Source organism: Schistocerca nitens, chromosome 6 (genome assembly GCF_023898315.1).
Source record: "Schistocerca nitens isolate TAMUIC-IGC-003100 chromosome 6, iqSchNite1.1, whole genome shotgun sequence".
Taxonomy (NCBI): domain Eukaryota; kingdom Metazoa; phylum Arthropoda; class Insecta; order Orthoptera; family Acrididae; genus Schistocerca; species Schistocerca nitens.
The window spans coordinates 393630068-393648406 of record NC_064619.1 but is presented as its reverse complement, the minus strand read 5'-3'; the positions used below and the strand labels follow the sequence as shown (position 1 = coordinate 393648406).

General features: G+C 42.8%; 1 non-coding gene and 1 pseudogene across 1 annotated transcript; one reads left to right on the top strand and one right to left on the bottom strand.

Moving 5' to 3' along the window:
• Positions 1-6698: 6698 nt before the first annotated feature.
• On the bottom strand, positions 6699-6782 carry Trnas-gga (transfer RNA serine (anticodon GGA)). Its single transcript is given in 2 exon segments — positions 6699-6733; positions 6743-6782. It is a non-coding gene; the product is annotated as a tRNA-Ser (tRNA).
• Positions 6783-8775: 1993 nt separating this feature from the next.
• On the top strand, positions 8776-8893 carry LOC126191779 (5S ribosomal RNA; annotated as a pseudogene).
• The last annotated feature ends 9446 nt before the right edge of the window (positions 8894-18339 follow it).

Below are 18339 nucleotides of genomic sequence, written 5' to 3'. Positions count from 1 at the left end.
AGGCTTATCTCACTAGGGATAAGATAGATACTGCCTAGTGGAAAATTAAAGAGATCTTTAGAGAAAGGAGAACCACTTGCATGAATATCAAGAGCTTTGATGGAAATCCAGTTCTAAGCAAAGAAGGGAAAGCAGAAATGTGGAAGGAGTATATAGAGGGTCTATACAAGGGTGATGTACTTAAGGACAATATTATGGAAATGGCAGAGGATGTAGATGAAGATGAAATAAAGAGATATGATACTGCGTGAAGAGTTTGACAGAGCACTGAAAGACCTGAGTCGAAACAAAGCCCCCGGAGTAGACAACATTCCATTACAACTACTGACAGCCTTGGGAGAGCCAGTCCTGACAAAAGTCTACCATCTGGTGAGCAAGATGTATGAGACAGGCGAAATACCATCAGACTTCAAGAAGAATATAATAATTCCAATCCCAAAGAAAGCAGGTGTTGACGGATGTGAAAATTACCGAACTATCAGTTTAATAAGTCACAGCTGCAATATACTAACGTGAATTCTTTACAGACGCATGGAAGAACTGATAGAAGCCGACCTCGGGGACGATCAGTTCAGATTTCGCAGAAATGTTGGAACACGTGAGGCAATACCGACCCTACGACTTATCTTAGAAGAAAGATTAAGGAAAGGCAAACCTACGTTTCTGGCATTTGTAGACTTAGAGAAAGCTTTAGACAATGTTGATTGGAATACTTTCTTTCAAATTCTGAAGGGGGCAGGGGTAACATACAGGGAGCGAAAGGCTATTTACAATTTGTACAGAAAGCAGATGGCAGTTATAAGAGTCGAGGGGTATGAAAGGGAAGCAGTGGTTGGGAAGGGAGTGAGACAGGGTTGTAGCCTCTCCCCGATGTTATTCAATCTGCATATTGAGCAAGCAATAAAGGAAACAAAAGAAAAGTTCGGAGTAGGTATTAAAATCCACGGAGAAGAAATAAAAACTTTGAGGTTCGCCGATGACATTGTAATTCTGTCAGAGACAGCAGCTGAACGGAATGGACAGTGTCTTGAAAAGAGGGTATAAGATGAACATCAACAAAAGCAAAACGAGGATAATGGAATGTAGTCGAATTAAGTCGGGTGATGCTGAGGGAATTAGATTAGGAAATGAGACACTTAAAGTAGTAAAGGAGTTTTGCTATTTGGGGAACAAAATAACTGATGATGGTCGAAGTTGAGGGGATATAAAATGTAGACTGGCAATGGCAAGGAAAGCGTTTCTGAAGAAGAAAAATTTGTTAACATCGAGTATAGATTTATATGTCAGGAAGTCATTTCTGAAAGTATTTGTATGGAGTGTAGCCATGTATGGAAGTGAAACGTGGACGATAAATAGTTTAGCCAAGAAGAGAATAGAAGCTTTCGAAATGTGGTGCTATAGAAGAATGCTGAAGATTAGATGGGTAGATCACATAACTAATGAGGAGGTATTGAATAGAATTGGGGAGAAGAGGAGCTTGTGGCACAACTTGACTAGAAGAAGGGATCGGTTGGTAGGACATGTTCTTAGACATCGAGGGATCACCAGTTTAATATTGGAGGGCAACGTGGAGGGTAAAAATCGTAGAGGGAGACCAAGAGATGAATACACTAAGCAGATTCAGAAGGATGTAGGCTGCAGTAGGTACTGGGAGATGAAGAAGCTTGCACAGGATAGAGTAGCATGGAGAGCTGCATCAAACCAGTCTCAGGACTGAAGACCACAACAACAACAACATGTAATTTTGGAGTGAGAGACTTTATGATAACCTGTGGGACAATACTAGAAACCAAGCCCAAGTAGAGAGGAGGTAGTGCCCACAAAAGCAGGCAAGGAAGTAAGAAGTTTTTACCTGTCAAAGAAATATATTGGATCAAACCACCTCTTAAGAACTGTTTATGAAAAAAGTTGTCACATTTGACCAAGCCTGAAGAAAGTTCGTTGTATGAGAAGACCTATCGGTTATGTGTAGACAATGAGGGTTGTGAATAAGGCCAGTACCTCCGACCCTTACTCCTTACCACAAGTTGGTGAAACCCGGGACAGATAAGAAAACAGCAAATCTTTCACAGCCATAGACATGACTTCGGGATATTACCAAATTCCAATAGCTTGCAAAGACCGACCAAAAACTATAGTACCTTCTAGGTTGAATGAGTTTCTGTAGATGCCTTTTGGCTTCTTGGGCCAAGAACAGAATCGAAGAAAAGTCGATTGGTTACACTGCCTGCAAATTCAGTAAGGCTAAAAGCAATTATAGCACTACTGGAAATGAACTATTAGCTTTGGTGTTTGGAGTGAATTACTGTAAATGATTTTTACATGGTAGGCAGTTCATATCGGTAACTGACCATGCTACCTTGCCTACCACATTTCAGAGATTTGCTGATTTGTTACTACGAGGAATGGAATCCATCACATGTTTGGTTTACCTAGTTCTGTTCGTTCTCTCAAACGACAACTATTTACTAGTTCTGTATGTTCTCTCGAACTATTGAGAAACATGCTGAGTGGTTCAGTGATTGATTGGCAAGATTTCAAAATGTCCACGTAAGCTTAATGTTGGAAAAATGTTCCTTTGCAGCATCACAAGGCTAGTACTTAGGACACATTTTTAGATCCACTAGGGTGAAGCCAGATCTATGCCTGAGAGAAGCAGCTGATACTTTTCCCACAACTACTTATGTCAAAGAGTTTCAGAGCTTTCTCAGGCTAACGCATTATTATCACCGTTTCTTAACAGATTATGCCACAATCACCAAACTCATTGTCATTTTATTAAAGAAAGGGATGTAGAATGTGAAACGGCTGTGCAAAATGTTAAAGATAGTTCAAATGGCTCTGAGCACTATGCGACTTAACTTCTGAGGTCATCAGTCGCCTAGAACTTAGAAATAATTAAACCTAACTAACCTAAGGTCATCATACACATCCATGCCCGAGGCAGGATTCGAACCTGCGACCGTAGCGGTCGCTCGGCTCCAGACTGTAGCGCCTACAACCGCACGGCCACTCCGGCCGGCTGTTAAATATGCATTGACCTGTTCACTCTTATTGATATAACATGACTTTTAAAAGACCTTTATATTATTGCGTGATGTTTCCGATTTGGCGGTTGGTTTTGTCAGAATAGCGAAGAAAAACCTATTGCTTACACTTCCCACTAAATCAACAAGGCTGAAATCAATTACAGCACTACTGAAAAGGGACTATTAGCTTTGGCGCTTAGAGTGGATTACTTTAAGTGTTATTTATACGATACACCATTCACAATGGTAACTTACCATGCTGCGTTACTCTGGCTATTAGATTTGAAGGACACAAGCAGTTACTTGGCTCAAAGAGTATTGTAACTGATTGGCCACACGTATGTAGTACATTATGAACCAGGTAAACTTCATCTGAATGTCGATACGTTAAGCAAGGAAGTCCACATAATACGGGCAGAAGAGGTACTCATAGAGGAAATGAAAGAAATGTAGCAAAAGGATGCCTGTTGCTGTCGGTATGTCACACTTTAGATTTTGTGACTGCTGACGACCTATTGTATCAAAAGATAACTTTTGGGACTCGGTTAGTGATAATGAAAGCGTTCCAAACTTGTATTCTTGCCCAGTGCCATGACAGCGTCCAAGCCTATCACACTGGCAAAAGAGCTACCAATGTTCGCACTGCTACACAGTATTGGTGGAAAAATCACCAGTGCGATGTAGAGAGGTATATACGCACCTGTCTTCTGTGCAGGTAGAGGGGCCAGCGTACTAGTCCCATATCCCCTTGCAAATTCTACCAGAAGCTTCTAAGCCATTTCAAATTGTGGCTTCAGACGTGATGGGACAACTCACCCGGTCACAGCAAGAGAATAAATATACGCTGTGTATTACTGATCCCTTTCCCCAGCACTTGATGTTGGTACTAATTGTGGGTATGGCCGTGGGAACCGTAGCCAAAGATGTTGTTAGTCGGCTGGTGTTACCATTTGGAAGTCCCGACACTGTCCTTAGTGACCAGGGAACAAACTTCATGTCTGCCATGTTTGCGCGAGTATGTAAACCATTAAGGATTAAGAAGTGAAGAACCACCCCCTTTCACCCTGAAGCCAATGGTCGTACTGAACGCATCCATAAAACAATCGTTAAAATGTCGTCCTATTATGTGAACAAAACTTGTTGTGACTGGGACCATTACATTTCATACGAACAGTCGGCTTACAACAGCAGAATTCTCAAGTCAACAGGGCAAACCCCCTACAAAGCAGTACACGGTTTTCCCAAGAGTTGACCTTTTGAATAAGATGTGTTATTGCTGGACATAGATGTGAAGGAATTGAAGAGCTTGGCAGAGAGACTGCAAAAAATATGGTGCCAAGTATAGTGCAATAATATTAAAGCTATGGTTAAACAATTACAGAGAGGGAACATAGGAATGGTGCTACCCTCATATCAGCAAGAGACTGGATTTTGCTGCGAAATTCAACAATGAAGAATAGGCCACTAAAATTAGCTCTAAAATGGGGTTGCCTTTCAAAAATCAGTGGAATTCTGGAAACCGTTTTATTCACTCAAGCAGCTCTCTGAGACGAATACTCTATATTTGCCCCGGTTTCTGAGTGGAGATTCAGCCTTGATGAAAAGAAAATCACAAAAATTTCAGAGGTTTTCTGTGTTTTTTTTTTTTCAAAATCCGCCAAAATCAAGCATTTAATCGAAAAAGTCAAAGTTACCGAAAATGTAGAACTTTAAATTCTGTTCCTATTGAGTACTAAAACATTGCTACTTGATTAAATTTTCGTATAAAAACGACATTTTTCACATTTGTCTACGAAACTTGCAGCATCTGAGAATCGGTCAAATTGATGTTAAATTTTGTAGGAGAAAAGTTGCAGAGCATCAAATTCTGCTTTCAAAAAGTAAAACGAAATGACAAAAAACTACCTGATAAGTAAATATCGCCACTGTTCTATTACACAGGCTGTATCATAATTAATGGCGTAAAGTCATACAGCTGAAACTACACGGCTCTAAAATGCATACCTTATGATTTATGAACACTTCTTCGTCTTCGATCCAGTAAAACAAATCTCACGGACTGCAAGCTCTTTGCTTTTCATATTTTGTACTATGATACTATGGACCAAAACAAGAAAAAAATTCCAGTAGAAATGTGCTCTAAAATGCAAAGTTCAAGAGCCATGGCAGTTGTTCAATAGAAGAGATGTGTTTCACAGCAACGATGATGGGCAAGTGAATTGCTTTTAAAGTAGGGGAGAGTTGTGCCGTCTCGACCGACTTAAGTTTCTTGACTATGCTGTGTAACTGTGGTGGTTAATCGAAATATTAAAATACTACTGTATTACCTTAAGACATGTTCTATGACTGTCGCCTTGTGACGAATTTTATTTTTTGTTTCTATTATTCAATTAAATCGAAAGTAAAAGAACTACAATTACAAAGAGTGTAGAAAATCTCTTGTAGTGTCGACCATTGTCTTTTCTATAATAATACCGGTTGTTAATGATACATTGCAATGATACTTATTGAATAATAATAGGATATACAAGCATGGGAACTTATTGTTTCTATTTCAGCACAATTCCCTACGTTTAGCTCACTGTTCTAAAGAAACCGGAAAGAAAATACGAAACATTATCCTGATTCACGCATCCAACATGAGCCCACCCTCTATACTTGGTATGCAGCACCCAGTCATCTTCAAATAACTCCAAACGCAGAATGCACTTTTTAGTCTCTTCTGTCGACCCATTATTTCCATTAAAATTCAGTTTTATCCGCCGCTTTGTAAATGGCTTTCCATAGCCATCCATTGCATGTTTGTTTTATTTTGAAACACCCGACTTTAATTTCTGCTTTTGTAACTCTCCTTCAAACCTCATTTTTTCTGCTATTAATCACTTCTCTTCGATCCTTTTCTTTTGTAATTGTTGAAAGTGCTTCAGCTGCCTCCCTCGCTTTCATTTTGTTAGACGTAACCTTTCTCACAGCCATTTTAGTGCATTTTCTTATTCCTTTTTCTCATTTTCTGCCATTTCATCTAGAAAGAAGTCAGAAGAAGAAAATGTAGTTTAAAAAGTGAAATTACTTGTGGCCGACACTGAAAGACAGTCGGGTGGCCGGTACTGCACGGCAAACACGCAGTAAGATCTACCCACATTGTACGTTCTTTTATAGTAATTATCATGAAACATTTGTTAGATGTCATTCCTTACTTGACATAGATAACCGAAATATAGCAAAGACATAAATCACTTACCTCAAAAACGAGCACCATAGGCCTCAAAATAACCGCTGGGGAGAGGAAGAAAATACCCGACTCTAGTGCACATGGATACACAAGCTCGCTCGTATTTAATGTACAATTCTGCCTTTTGGAAGCGGAAAAGGAAATCACAGCCTTGGCTGGTAGCGTAAGCCGGCCGATATTACACGACTCTCCCCTACGCATTGTAGAGCGCAAGTTTTTCTTCTTTTGGTCCACACTGCCCCCTCCCAATACGGAAAGCAAAGAGGTAGCAATAGAAGAAATTTGTCTCACAGCATCGAAGATGAGGAAGTGCTCATAGCTCTTCAAAAATGGTTGAAATGGCTCTGAGCACTATGGGACTTAACATCTAAGGTTATCAGCCCCTAGAACTTAGAGCTACTGAAACCTATCTAACCTAAGGACATCACACACATCCATGCCCGAGGCAGGATTCGAACCTGCGACCGTAGCGGTCGCGCGGTTCCAGACTATAGCGCCTAGTACCGCTCGGCCACCCAGGCCGGCATAGCTCTTCAAGTATGCGTTTTAGAGCCCACCTTTACTTTACTTTTTTGCTTCTAGTATCGTCGAATTTCAACTTCAAGCATTTACACTGTTAATTAGGACACACTGTGTGTGTAAACCACATGGTTAATGACTAAAATCGGCTTTCTACTTTTGACTGAATGGTTTACTCCAGTGTTTACTCTTGTTCGTTTACTTTTCAGTACACTCATTCTCTGCCTATTTATGTATGTGGGAAGCACAAAAAGCTGTGTTTTACAATTGTTTGATGACTTTAAAGACTCAGTTGACTTAGAGAAAGCAGAGTTCGTTGGAGGTGGAGGATTTCTGTTGCATAGAATGGCATGGACGTCAAAATAACTATTTTCTTTCATCATTACGAAGTATATTGGTTACATCAAGCTTTGGTACGGGAGAAAGGTCACCCTGATGTGATACGTGACGGGAGCACGAAATCAGTAGAGTAACTGCGAAGAACCACCAAAAGAACTGCACTAGCCGTCATGCTTAATGAGACAACGTCAGCGACCATGTTAAAAGATTTGTTTGTGTCTACGAACAAAACAAACAGCACCTCATTTCTTTATCGACTGCACAGCTTCAGGATGAGCACTTCAGTATTAAGAAAGGTGTTAAGAACGCCAATACTGTAATTGTAACTACTGCGGTTGACGTTGCTCAGCATTGTGTTGTTGTCGTTAGGGACGACACCGACATCTTGTGATTCTGACTGCTTCATCACCTTTGTCCCCGATCAGTTTTCTACTGAAGCCAGGCAAAGGCAGACGAGGAGACGTTAGTTACAACCCCCAAAATTTCAATTTGTCTCTTGTATCGAAAAACAACATTCTGTTCCTACACGCCGCAGTTGCTGCTATACGATTGCGTCGTTTTCCGGCACAGGAAAACAAACTCCTCGAGGCATTGGAGACGAAAGACAGTCTACAGAAAGCAGCAGAGATATTCAGCTATTCCAGCGCTACTGCTGATGAGATTGATGAATCTGGACAGAAGATACAACAAAGATGAAACAAAACTGTAAAATGTGCTTCGCTGTCAAATCCCTGAAAAACGTGTAACAAAGATATCATTCTACCTCACCTCTCTGTCTCCTTTAGAAGCAACTACTCGACGGCATTCCCTGAGAACTTATTTGCAGGTAAAAGCTTGGAAAAATAACCCACCAGATCCACTACAATGGGGCTGGAAGGCTTCAGAATTCGGCCTCTTGCCAGTTCCCACAACTAAACGTGTGGAACTGTGGAAAACCATTTACTGCATATGTGGCACAGGGTGTCGTGAAGGTTGTTCCTGCAGGAAAATCAGCACTGAAGGTACCAGCGCTGGCAAACTAAGCAAAGGCCAACCCTGCACCAAAGTTCAATTGACATCCTTATTATTGACGTTGATGACTGTGATGAAAACCCATTGAGGATATGGATACGGAAAAAATGGAAGAATTATAGTTAACGTTATTTGCACCCATATCCTCCAAGCGTGTAAAAAAGTAATACTGTAAAGTTAAGAAAAACAGACATACATAGATCAACACTCATCTTTTACTCTAAGGTACTTTTTTCTTGTTTTTATTACTTCAACGCAGTTTTACATAATCATATGTAACTCAATATACCGAGCGAGGTGGCGCAGTGGTCAGCACAATGGACTCGCATTCAGGAGGACAACGGTTCAAACACGCGTCTGGCCATCCTGATTTAGGTTTTCCATGGTTTCCCTAAGTCGCTCCAGGCAAATGTCGGGATGGTTCCTTTGAAAGGGCACGGCCGATTTCCTTCCCCATCCTTCCCTAATCCGATGACACCGATGGCCTCTCTGTTTGGTCCCCTCCCCCAACCCGACCAACCAACCTAACTCAATTTATCGTTAGTTAAATCAATTTTCTTTATTCCCAATAAAACAGTAATAAAGCTAACGTATTTCTTTTCACTAACATCCTTCTTTCAAATAAAGCTGTTGTGCTATATATCAGGCAACGGCCTTGCCGCAGTGGATACACCGGTTCCCGTCAGATCACCGAAGTTAAGCGCTGTCGGGCTTGGCCGGCACTTGGATGGTTGACCATCCAGGCCGCCTTGCACTGTTGCCATTTTTCGGGCTGCACTCAGCCTCGTGACGCCAATTGAGGAGCTACTCGACCGATTAGTAGCGGCTTCGGTCAAGAATATCATCGTAACGACCGGTAGAGCGGTGTGCTTACCCCATGCCCCTCCCATCCGCATCATCTTCTGAGGATGACACGGCGGTCGGATGGTCCCGGTCGGCCGCTTGTGGCCTGAAGACGGAGTGCTATATATAAATCACACAGCAAAAAAAGTTTAGCATCACCTCAGTTCCGAGAGTTCCGGAACCTGTACAGAAAATTGGAATAGAGATCAACATAAACATCATTTCTGCCCTTTTTATTGCTCATGAAAACCACACATTGCATGTTTTACACCATACAGCGAGACCTTCAGAGGTGGTGGTCGAGATTGCTGTACATACCGGTACCTCCAATACCCAGTAGCACGTCCCCTTGCATTGATGCATGCCTGTATTCGTCATGGCATACTATCCACAACTTCATCAACGAACTGTTGTCCAGATGGCCTCACTCCTCAACAGCGAGTCGGTGTAGATCCCTCAGAGTGGTTGGTGGGTCACGTCGTCCATAAGCAGCCCTTTTCAATCAATTCCAGGCATGTTCGATTGGGATCACGTCTGGAGAACCCGCTGGCCACTCTAGTCGAGCGATGTCGTTATCCTGAAGGAAGTCATTCACAAGACGTGCACGATGCGTCCATGAAGACGAATGCCTCACCGATATGGTTGCACATCGGTCGGAGGATGGCATTCACGTATCGTTAAACAGTTACGGCGCCTCCATGACCACCAGTGGCGTACGTCGGCCCCACATAATACCACCCCGAAACAGCAGGGAAGCTCCACCTTGCTGCACTCGCTGGACAGTGAGTCTAAGGCGTTCAGCCTGACTGGGTTGCCTCCAAACACCTCTCCGACGATTGTCTGGTTGAAAGCATATGCGACAGTCATCGTTGACGAGAACGTGACGCCAATCCTGAGCGGTCCATTCGGCAAGTTGTTAGGCCCATCTATAGAGCGCTGCATGGCGTCGTCGTTGCAAAGATGGACCTCGCCATTGACGTCGGGAGTGAAGTTGTGCATCATGCAGCCTATTACGCAAGGTTTGAGTCGTAACACGACGTCCTGTGGCTGCACGAAAAGCATTATTCAACGTGGTGGCGTTGCTGTCAGGGTTCCTCCGAGCCATAATCCGTAGGTAGCGGTCATCCACTGCAGTTGTAGCTCTTGGGCGGCTTGAGCGAGTCATGTCAACGATAGTTCTTGTCTCTCTGTATCTCTTCCATGTCCGAACAAAATCGCTTTGGTTCACTCCGAGACGCCGGGACACTTCCCTTGTGAGCCGTTCCTGGCACAAAGTAACAATGCGGACGCGATCGAACCGCGGCATTGATCGTCTAGGCACGGTTAAACTACAGACAACCCGAGCAGTGTACCTCCTTCCTGCTGGAATGACTGGAACTTATCGGCTGTCGGACCCATTCCGTCTAATAGGCGCTGCTCATGCATGGCTATGATACAATATCCACAGTCAACGTTATCTTCAGGAGTTCTGAGAACCGGGGTGATGCAAAACTTTTTGATGTTTGTATAATATATTAATATTATTCTCCAAATTTCATAGTTTTCAAAACTGTATGAGGTATTATGTACCAGTAATACAAATAATAAAGTGAATACTGGAAAAATTAATTGAATTAAAAATAGGAAGTTGATGTTGGTCGTTAACCGCGTGATTTACTTACAATTAAATAACGGCGATATTTACTTACCAGCTAGGTTTTTTGCCAATTTCTTTGACTTTTTGAAAACACAAGTTAATGCTCTATAAATTTACTCCTGAAAAATTTTGCATCAAATCATCCATTTTTCAGATGGTGCACGTTTATAGCGAAGAAATGAGTTTACATCGTAAAGCGTGAAAAACTGCCGTTTCCTGACGTAGCTTTTCTATAGGAAAAATTAATCAAATAACAAAGATCTGTAACTCAATCGAAGTAAAATTTAATGTTTTCATTTTATGTAATCAAGGCTTTTTCGATTAAACTCTTAGTTTCTGAGGATTATTATTAAAAAGGAAGGAAAGTCCGAAATTACTAGGTTACTAGTTTCCAGAATTACACTAATTTTTGGAAAGCAGAGATCTAATTTTGTCGATCTAAAAGGAAAAGGTAAGAAGTTATCTTCGCTGTTTGAAAGGCCGTACCAGATAACATGACTGACACCGCATGTTAGTGCAGAGATACAATAATCAGCAGATCATCCTGTAGCAGTTTACCTCGATAGGCTGAAACCCTATCGCGGGCAAGTTGCGCCACCCCAGCCTATTTGGACCCCACAACCAGCCAGAAACACAGCATGCCTTGTCAAAGGGTGCACTGAAAAGAAAGAATTTGTCGCTTCCTCCCCGACCAAGACACGGACTGCGCTCTAAACGCTTCTATGCGCTCCGCCTTACTGTTTCCTTTCGCAATGGTATCGATTTCGGTCTCCTGGCCATCTCTTTTCAGTGATGAGCGAATACAACATCAAATGTTTTGCTATGTCCTGCTACGCCGCGCCGCCTGTTTACAACATATTACCTGCCTGTGCCCATAATTTAAGCCCTTCCGCCGCTGCGTCACTTTGTCATTATGTCGGAGGCAGTAAGAATAGAGGTCCGTAACCCGTCTAGTCAATAAACAGACACTAAAGTTATTAATGTCAGTAAGTCCTGGAAAATGTACTAGTATATTTGCTATTCCCTTTCGTGTGACTATACACTAAGACACTGAGTATACAAGGTGATCGTCTTTAACTTTTAAAAAAACCCCGAAGCGACGTAGGTGATGTTGAGACAAGTTATTTAATACAAGAACATGGGATCGCAAACGTCTACATCTACATCTACATCCATACTCCGCAAGGCACCCGACGGTGTGTGGCGGAGGGCACCCTGAGCACCTCTATAGGTTCTCCCTTCCATTCCAGTCTCGTATTGTTCGTGGAAAGAAGGTTTGTCGGTATGCTTCTGTGTGGGCTCTAATCTCTCTGATTTTATCCTCATGGTCTCTTCGCGAGATATACGTAGGAGGGAGCAATATACTGCTTGACTCCTCGGTGAAGGTATGTTCTCGAAACTTCAACAAAAGCCCGTACCGAGCTACTGAGCGTCTCTCCTGCAGAGTCTTCCACTGGAGTTTATCTATCATCTCCGTAACGCTTTCGCGATTACTAAATGATCCCGTAACGAAGCGCGCTGCTCTCCGTTGGATCTTCTCTACCTCTTCTATCAACCCTATCTGGTACGGATCCCACACTGCTGAGCAGTATTCAAGCAGTGGGCGAACAAGCGTACTGTAACCTACTTCCTTTGTTTTTGGATTACATTTCCTTAGGATTCTTCCAATGAATCTCAGTCTGGCATCTTCTTTACCGAAGATCAACTTTATATGATCATTCCATTTTAAATCACTCCTAATGCGTACTCCCAGATAATTTATGGAATTAACTGCTTCCAGTTGCTGACCTGCTATATTGTAGCTAAAAGATAAGGGAACGTCGGGAAATATGCAAAAAGTGGAGGACAAATCTCGAGCAGAAGACGTCACCAGATGACATGCCTCGCCAGACGTACAGCGATTTGGCTTGTCGATCTTACCCTCACTGTTAGGGAGCAGTGTTTCATATCGTTCCGCTGGGCTAGTCTGTTTTCCAATACGTTTTGTATATGTGATCTCTTGTAACCGCAGAAGTTACAAAATTATTGCCTTCCCTGTAACCAAATAAAAGCTGTTCTTATTTTGTGTTTCTTTCCTTTTGTCCCATCTGTTAACGGTTATAGACTTTTTTTAGTACAGAATGCATAGGACATTTACTGGTAGCGATCTAATTTGGACGCTTATACTAGTAATTTACGTGTGACACTATGTGGTAGGTATTTGTTGTACTGTACTTTGCAATTAACCTGAGGAGACCGGAGACTGGTAAAAAAAAGTAGTGTATGTTACCTCAATGTAAACACATAACTGTACAAAAGAATACTACTTGTCAGACGCAAGGCCCGAACCCTGAGGGCCATGCGCTCAAGTCGCGCACGTAGGCCCGAAGCCGCACCAACGTGAGCAGTTGATTTGAGTTGGGATGATTAGGCGCGACCGACCCATAGGCTCCACTGCCGACGTGCGGCGGGTTACGTCACCTAGTAACGAGCGTCGTGGCACACTGGTTAGCACATTGCACTCGCAGTCGAGAGGAGGACGGTTTAAATCTGCTTCCGGCCATCCAGATTTAGGTTTCCCGTGACTTCCCTAAATCGCTCGAGATAAGTACTGGGATCGTTCCTTTGAAAGCGCACTACCGATTTCCTACCTCATCACTGCCACAGTCCGAGCTTGTGCTCCATCTCCAGTTCCTCGACGTCGACGGGACGTCATCTGGTTATCATTCATACATAAGGACTACTTATTTTCTCGTGTTAAGGGATGAAGTTAGTTAGGCAGCAGCTCCGTCTCTCCGGCAGCACATCAGAACACAGCGTTTCGTTTGTGAGTTGTAACGAGTTTCTAATAACTATAAGCGACTTATTTTGATATTCCGCGAGCAATTTAGTTTAAACTCTCAAATTTCTTGCGTGTCTGTGTGTTTAGTAGCCATAGTTCCCCGCTTCAATAACTGTCTAGTCTATAGTTCCGCCGTCCTTAGTATGGATAGGACTGTGATTGCTGCGTTCAGAGGCAAGCTGAGTTGGTGAGACTTCAGTAACAACTCCAGGTGGTGCAGGCTTTGGTCACACACTTTGAGGCTGTTGTCAATGGGCCAGACGTGAGAATGCAGTGCATGTCAAGCACGTTCCACGTATCTCCCCATCAATCCACTACTGTGACTGCACCGTTTGCTGCCCGCGTTGTGGGTGACACCTCACCCATGGTCGAAAGGGAAGTCATTTCGAGGTGTGGCAGGCAGCAAAAGACTGTCTTCGGGACCGATTGACAGACCTCTGCGGTTCGTCTAGGAAACTAGTTTCGGGCCCAATCTGTGGTTGATAAATATACTGAGCCAGATGCCGTCACTGCACTGTTTCAGAGGAAGCCTCACGGCCTGAAAGATCTGGGTACTCACAGAGTGTACGATTATTGGTATTTGGAAGCTCTAATGTTAAGCATGTAATGGGGCCTCTTAGGGATGTGGCTACCAAGGAGTGGAAGAAATCCAATGTGTAGTCTGTATGCATACTGGAAGGAGTCATTATAGATGTGGAACAGATACCATGAAGAGCACAAGGTGCAGCCAGCTGCAGGCAGTGGCCTATGTCGGTACTAATGATGTGTGTCGCTTTGGATCAGAAGAAATTTTCTTTGGTTTCGGGTGGCTAGCAGAAGTGGTAAAGAAAGACAGAGCTCTCCATCCGTAGCATCATGCATGGGACCGACTGCGGTCCTTTGGTAGAGAGCTGAGTGGAAGATCTGAGTTGGAGGCTCACATGGTTCTGTGACTATGTAGACTGCAGATTCCTCGACTTGCGCCATAGGGTGGTCGGTTGTCAGGTTCTGCTTAATAGGTCAGGGCTCCACTACACACACGAGGCAGCTACACAGATAGTGGGGCTGTGTGCACTGGACTGGGCGGTTATAGGTTAGAGGGCCTCATGAAAATACAGAAAGGGCTCCAGTCTCAAAGAGTACAGCGAAATCATAGGACGAAGGTATACTTACCAACAATAAGTATTGTACTTGTAAATTGTTGTAGCTGTGTTGGGAAAGAACCAGATCTCCAAGCGCTAATAGAAAGCACTGATGCTCAAATCGTTATAGTTAACGAGAGCTGGCTAAAACCAGAGATAAGTTCATTCGAAATTTTTACAGTGGACGTAATGGTGCACAGAAGCGATAGATTAAATACAGACGATGGTGGTACGTTTGTTGCCGTTAGAAGTAGCAGCGAAACCGAAGTACATATTTCCTGTGAGATAGTAGGGTGAGAGGTTATGTATCAGAAACTGAATAATAATCCTAAGCAAAGAAGGAATATTATGAGAGACCAGAAAAAACATCCAAATCCACCAAAACTGAACTCAGTATATATATAAAAGTAGATAAGCAGTCTTTGACTCCCTCCTAAAAGACAATCTCCACTGCTTCCAAACTAATTAAGGCAAGCTGTGGCTTCAATTCAAAGAAACAGTATCGGTGGCTACTGAGAGATTTATACCGAATAAATTAATAAAAGTATGTTCCGATCCCTCATGGTACACAAAACAGGTTCGAACACTGTTTGTGAAGCAACGTAAAAAGGGTGCCAAATTTAAAAGATGCAAGTTCCCTAAGACTGACGATGTTTTACTAAAGCTCGAAACTTAGTGCACACTTCAGTGCAAGATTCCTTTCATTGTCTCCACTACGGAACTCTGTCTGAAAATCTAGCATAAAATCCTAAAAGATTCTGGTCGTATGTAAAGTACATCAGTAGTAAGACACAATCAATACCTTCACTGCGCGATAGCAACGCTGATATTACCGATGACGTCTCCATTAAAGCGGGATTACTAAACACAGTTCTTTTGAAATTCCTTCACCAAAGAAGATGAAATAAATGTTGCAGAATTCGAATCTAGAACAGATGCGAACATGAGTAACTTAGAAGGAGATCCCCTCAGTGTAGCGAAGCAGCTTAAATCACTTAGTAAATGCAAGTTTTTCGATCCAAATAGAATACCACTTAGATTCCTTTCCGAGTACGCTGATACAACAGCCCCATACTTACCAATTATATACAACCGCTCGCTCGACGAACGATCCGTGCCTAACACTGGAAATTTGCGCAGGTCACACCAGTACACAAAAATGAAATTAGGAGCAATCCGATGAATTACAGCACCTTATTAGTGACATCGATTTTGCAGTAAGATTCTTGAACAGATAGGACTACTGTTTTCGGACATTATGAATTACCTAGAAGGAAACTTTCTTTTGACGCCTAACACGGATTTAGAAAACATGGTTCTTGCGAAACACAACTAGCTCTTCATTCGCACGAAGTAATGAGTGCGACCGACGGGTTATCTCAGATTGATTCCATATTTCTAGATTTACACAAGGCTTTTAACACCGTTCCTCACAAGAGATTTCTTACCAAATTTCTTACCTATGTAGTAGCGTTTCAGCTGTTCATCTGGATTCGTGATTCCCTATCAGAAATTTATTCCATTTTGAGTGAAACAGAAGTGATACTGTATCTTGCGTTTTCCCGAAAGAAGTGTCAATGGACCTCTGCTGTCCCTAATCTACATTTAAGAGCCAAAGAAACTGGTATACCTGCTTTATATCATCTAGGGTCCCCGCGAGCACGCAGAAGTGCCGCAACACGACGTGGCATGGATTCGACTAATTTCTGAAATAGTGCTGGAGGAAACTGACACTACTAATCCTACAGGGCTGTGTCGCATTGTCCTGCTGGAATTGCCCAAGTCCGTCGGAATGCACAATGTATATGAATGGATGCAGGTGACCAGACAGGATTATCAGGGGTCCCATATCACTCCAACTGCACACGCACCACACTGTTACAGAGCCTCCACCGGTTGAACAGTTCCCTGCTGACATGCAGGACCCATGGATTCATGAGGTTGTCTCCAAATCTGTACACGTCCATCCGCTCGACACAATTTGAAACGAGACTCGTCCGACCAGGCAACATGTCTTTAGTCATCAACAGTCCAATGTCGATGTTGACGGGCCCAGGCGAGGTGTAAAGCTTTGTGTCGTGCAGTCATCAAGGGGACACGAGGGGGCCTTCGTCTCCGAAAGCTCGTATCGATTACGTTTTGTTGAATGGTTCTCACGCTGACACTTGTTGCTGGCCCAGGACTGAAATCTGCAGGAGTTTGTGGAAGGGTTGCACTTCCGTCACGTTGAACGGTTCTCTTCAGTCGTCGTTGGTCCCATTCTTGCAAGATTTTTTCCCGGCCGCAGCGATGTCGGAGATTTGATGTTTTACCGGATTCCTTATATTAACGGTACACTTGTGAAATAGTCGTACGGGAAAATCCCCACTTCATCGCTACCTCGGAGATGCTGTGCCCCATCGCTCGTGTGCCGACTATAACACCACGTTCAAACTCACTTAAATCTTGATAACCTGCCATTGCAGCAGCAGTAACCGATCTAACAACTGCTCCAGACATTTTTTGCCTTATATAGGCGTTTCCGACCGTAGCGCCGTATTCTGCCTGTTTAAATACCTCTGTATTTGAATACGCATGCCTAAATCGGTTTCTTTGACGCTTCAGTGTATATGAACGATTTAGGAGACAATCTGAGCAACCCTCTAGTTTGTTTGCAGATGATGCTATCACTTACCACCTAGTAAAGTCATCAGAAGATAAAAAGCACTTTCAAAATGATTGAGACATCATTTCTGTATGTTGCGTAAAATGGCAATTGTCTCTGAATAAGAGAAAGTTTGAGGCCATTCACATGAACACTAAAAGAAATCGGTTAAATTTTGGTTACACAATAAATCACGCAAATCGAAATACTAAATACATAATAACCACAATTGCGAAAAAATTGTACTGTAACGACCATTAGGTAATGTTGCACGAGGCAAACCATAGACTGCGTGTTATTGGCAGAATACTTACAAGATGCAACAGGTCTGCTAAAGAGACTGACTACCTACAGTACGCTTGTCCGTCCTCTGGTTGAGTACTCCTGTGCGGTACAGGATGGCTACCAGATAAGATTGACGGAGGACGGCGAAAAAGTCCAAAGAAGAGCAACTCGTTTATAATTATCACGAAAAAGTGGAAACGATAAGCTAGTTGGAATGGCATTGATTAGAACAAAGCTGTTTTTCGTTGCGGCGAGGTTTTTTCGCTATATTTCAATCACCAACTTACTTCTCTGAATGCGAAAACGATTTAGTGTCGCCAACATACATACAGCGGAATGGTAGTCGTAATACAATAAAAGAAATCAGTGCTCCTACGGAAACATTTAAGTGTTCATTTTCCCACGCACTGTTAGAGAGTGGAAAGGTAGAGAAATAGTCTGAAAGTGGTTCGGAGAACCCTCTGCCAGGCAGTTAAGTGTGAATTTGCAAGGTAGTCTTGGTGATGTAGACGTAGATTCGGAGATTGGTTGCCACGAGAGGTGGCAGTGCTTTGTTTTACTCTTTCCATCTTGGAGGTGTTTTGTTTTTTTTTTCCCACCACGCCATATTATTAATCATTAGATTTTGGACCTTCGCACTCTAGAATTTCGTCCTCCATGTCCTGGCTCCGCGGAATTTTGGGAATCACTGTGCCCACCTAATGACGTCGTCGCGAGTCGCTGACACATATTTTCTACCTACGTACACGCCGTTTTACTAGACGTAGGTATGCACGCCGATACACGAAATATCCACTTTTGGCGTCTGTACAAGGACCTAGAGTGTTGTTTCTATTTCATAGTCATTTCACATACTTAT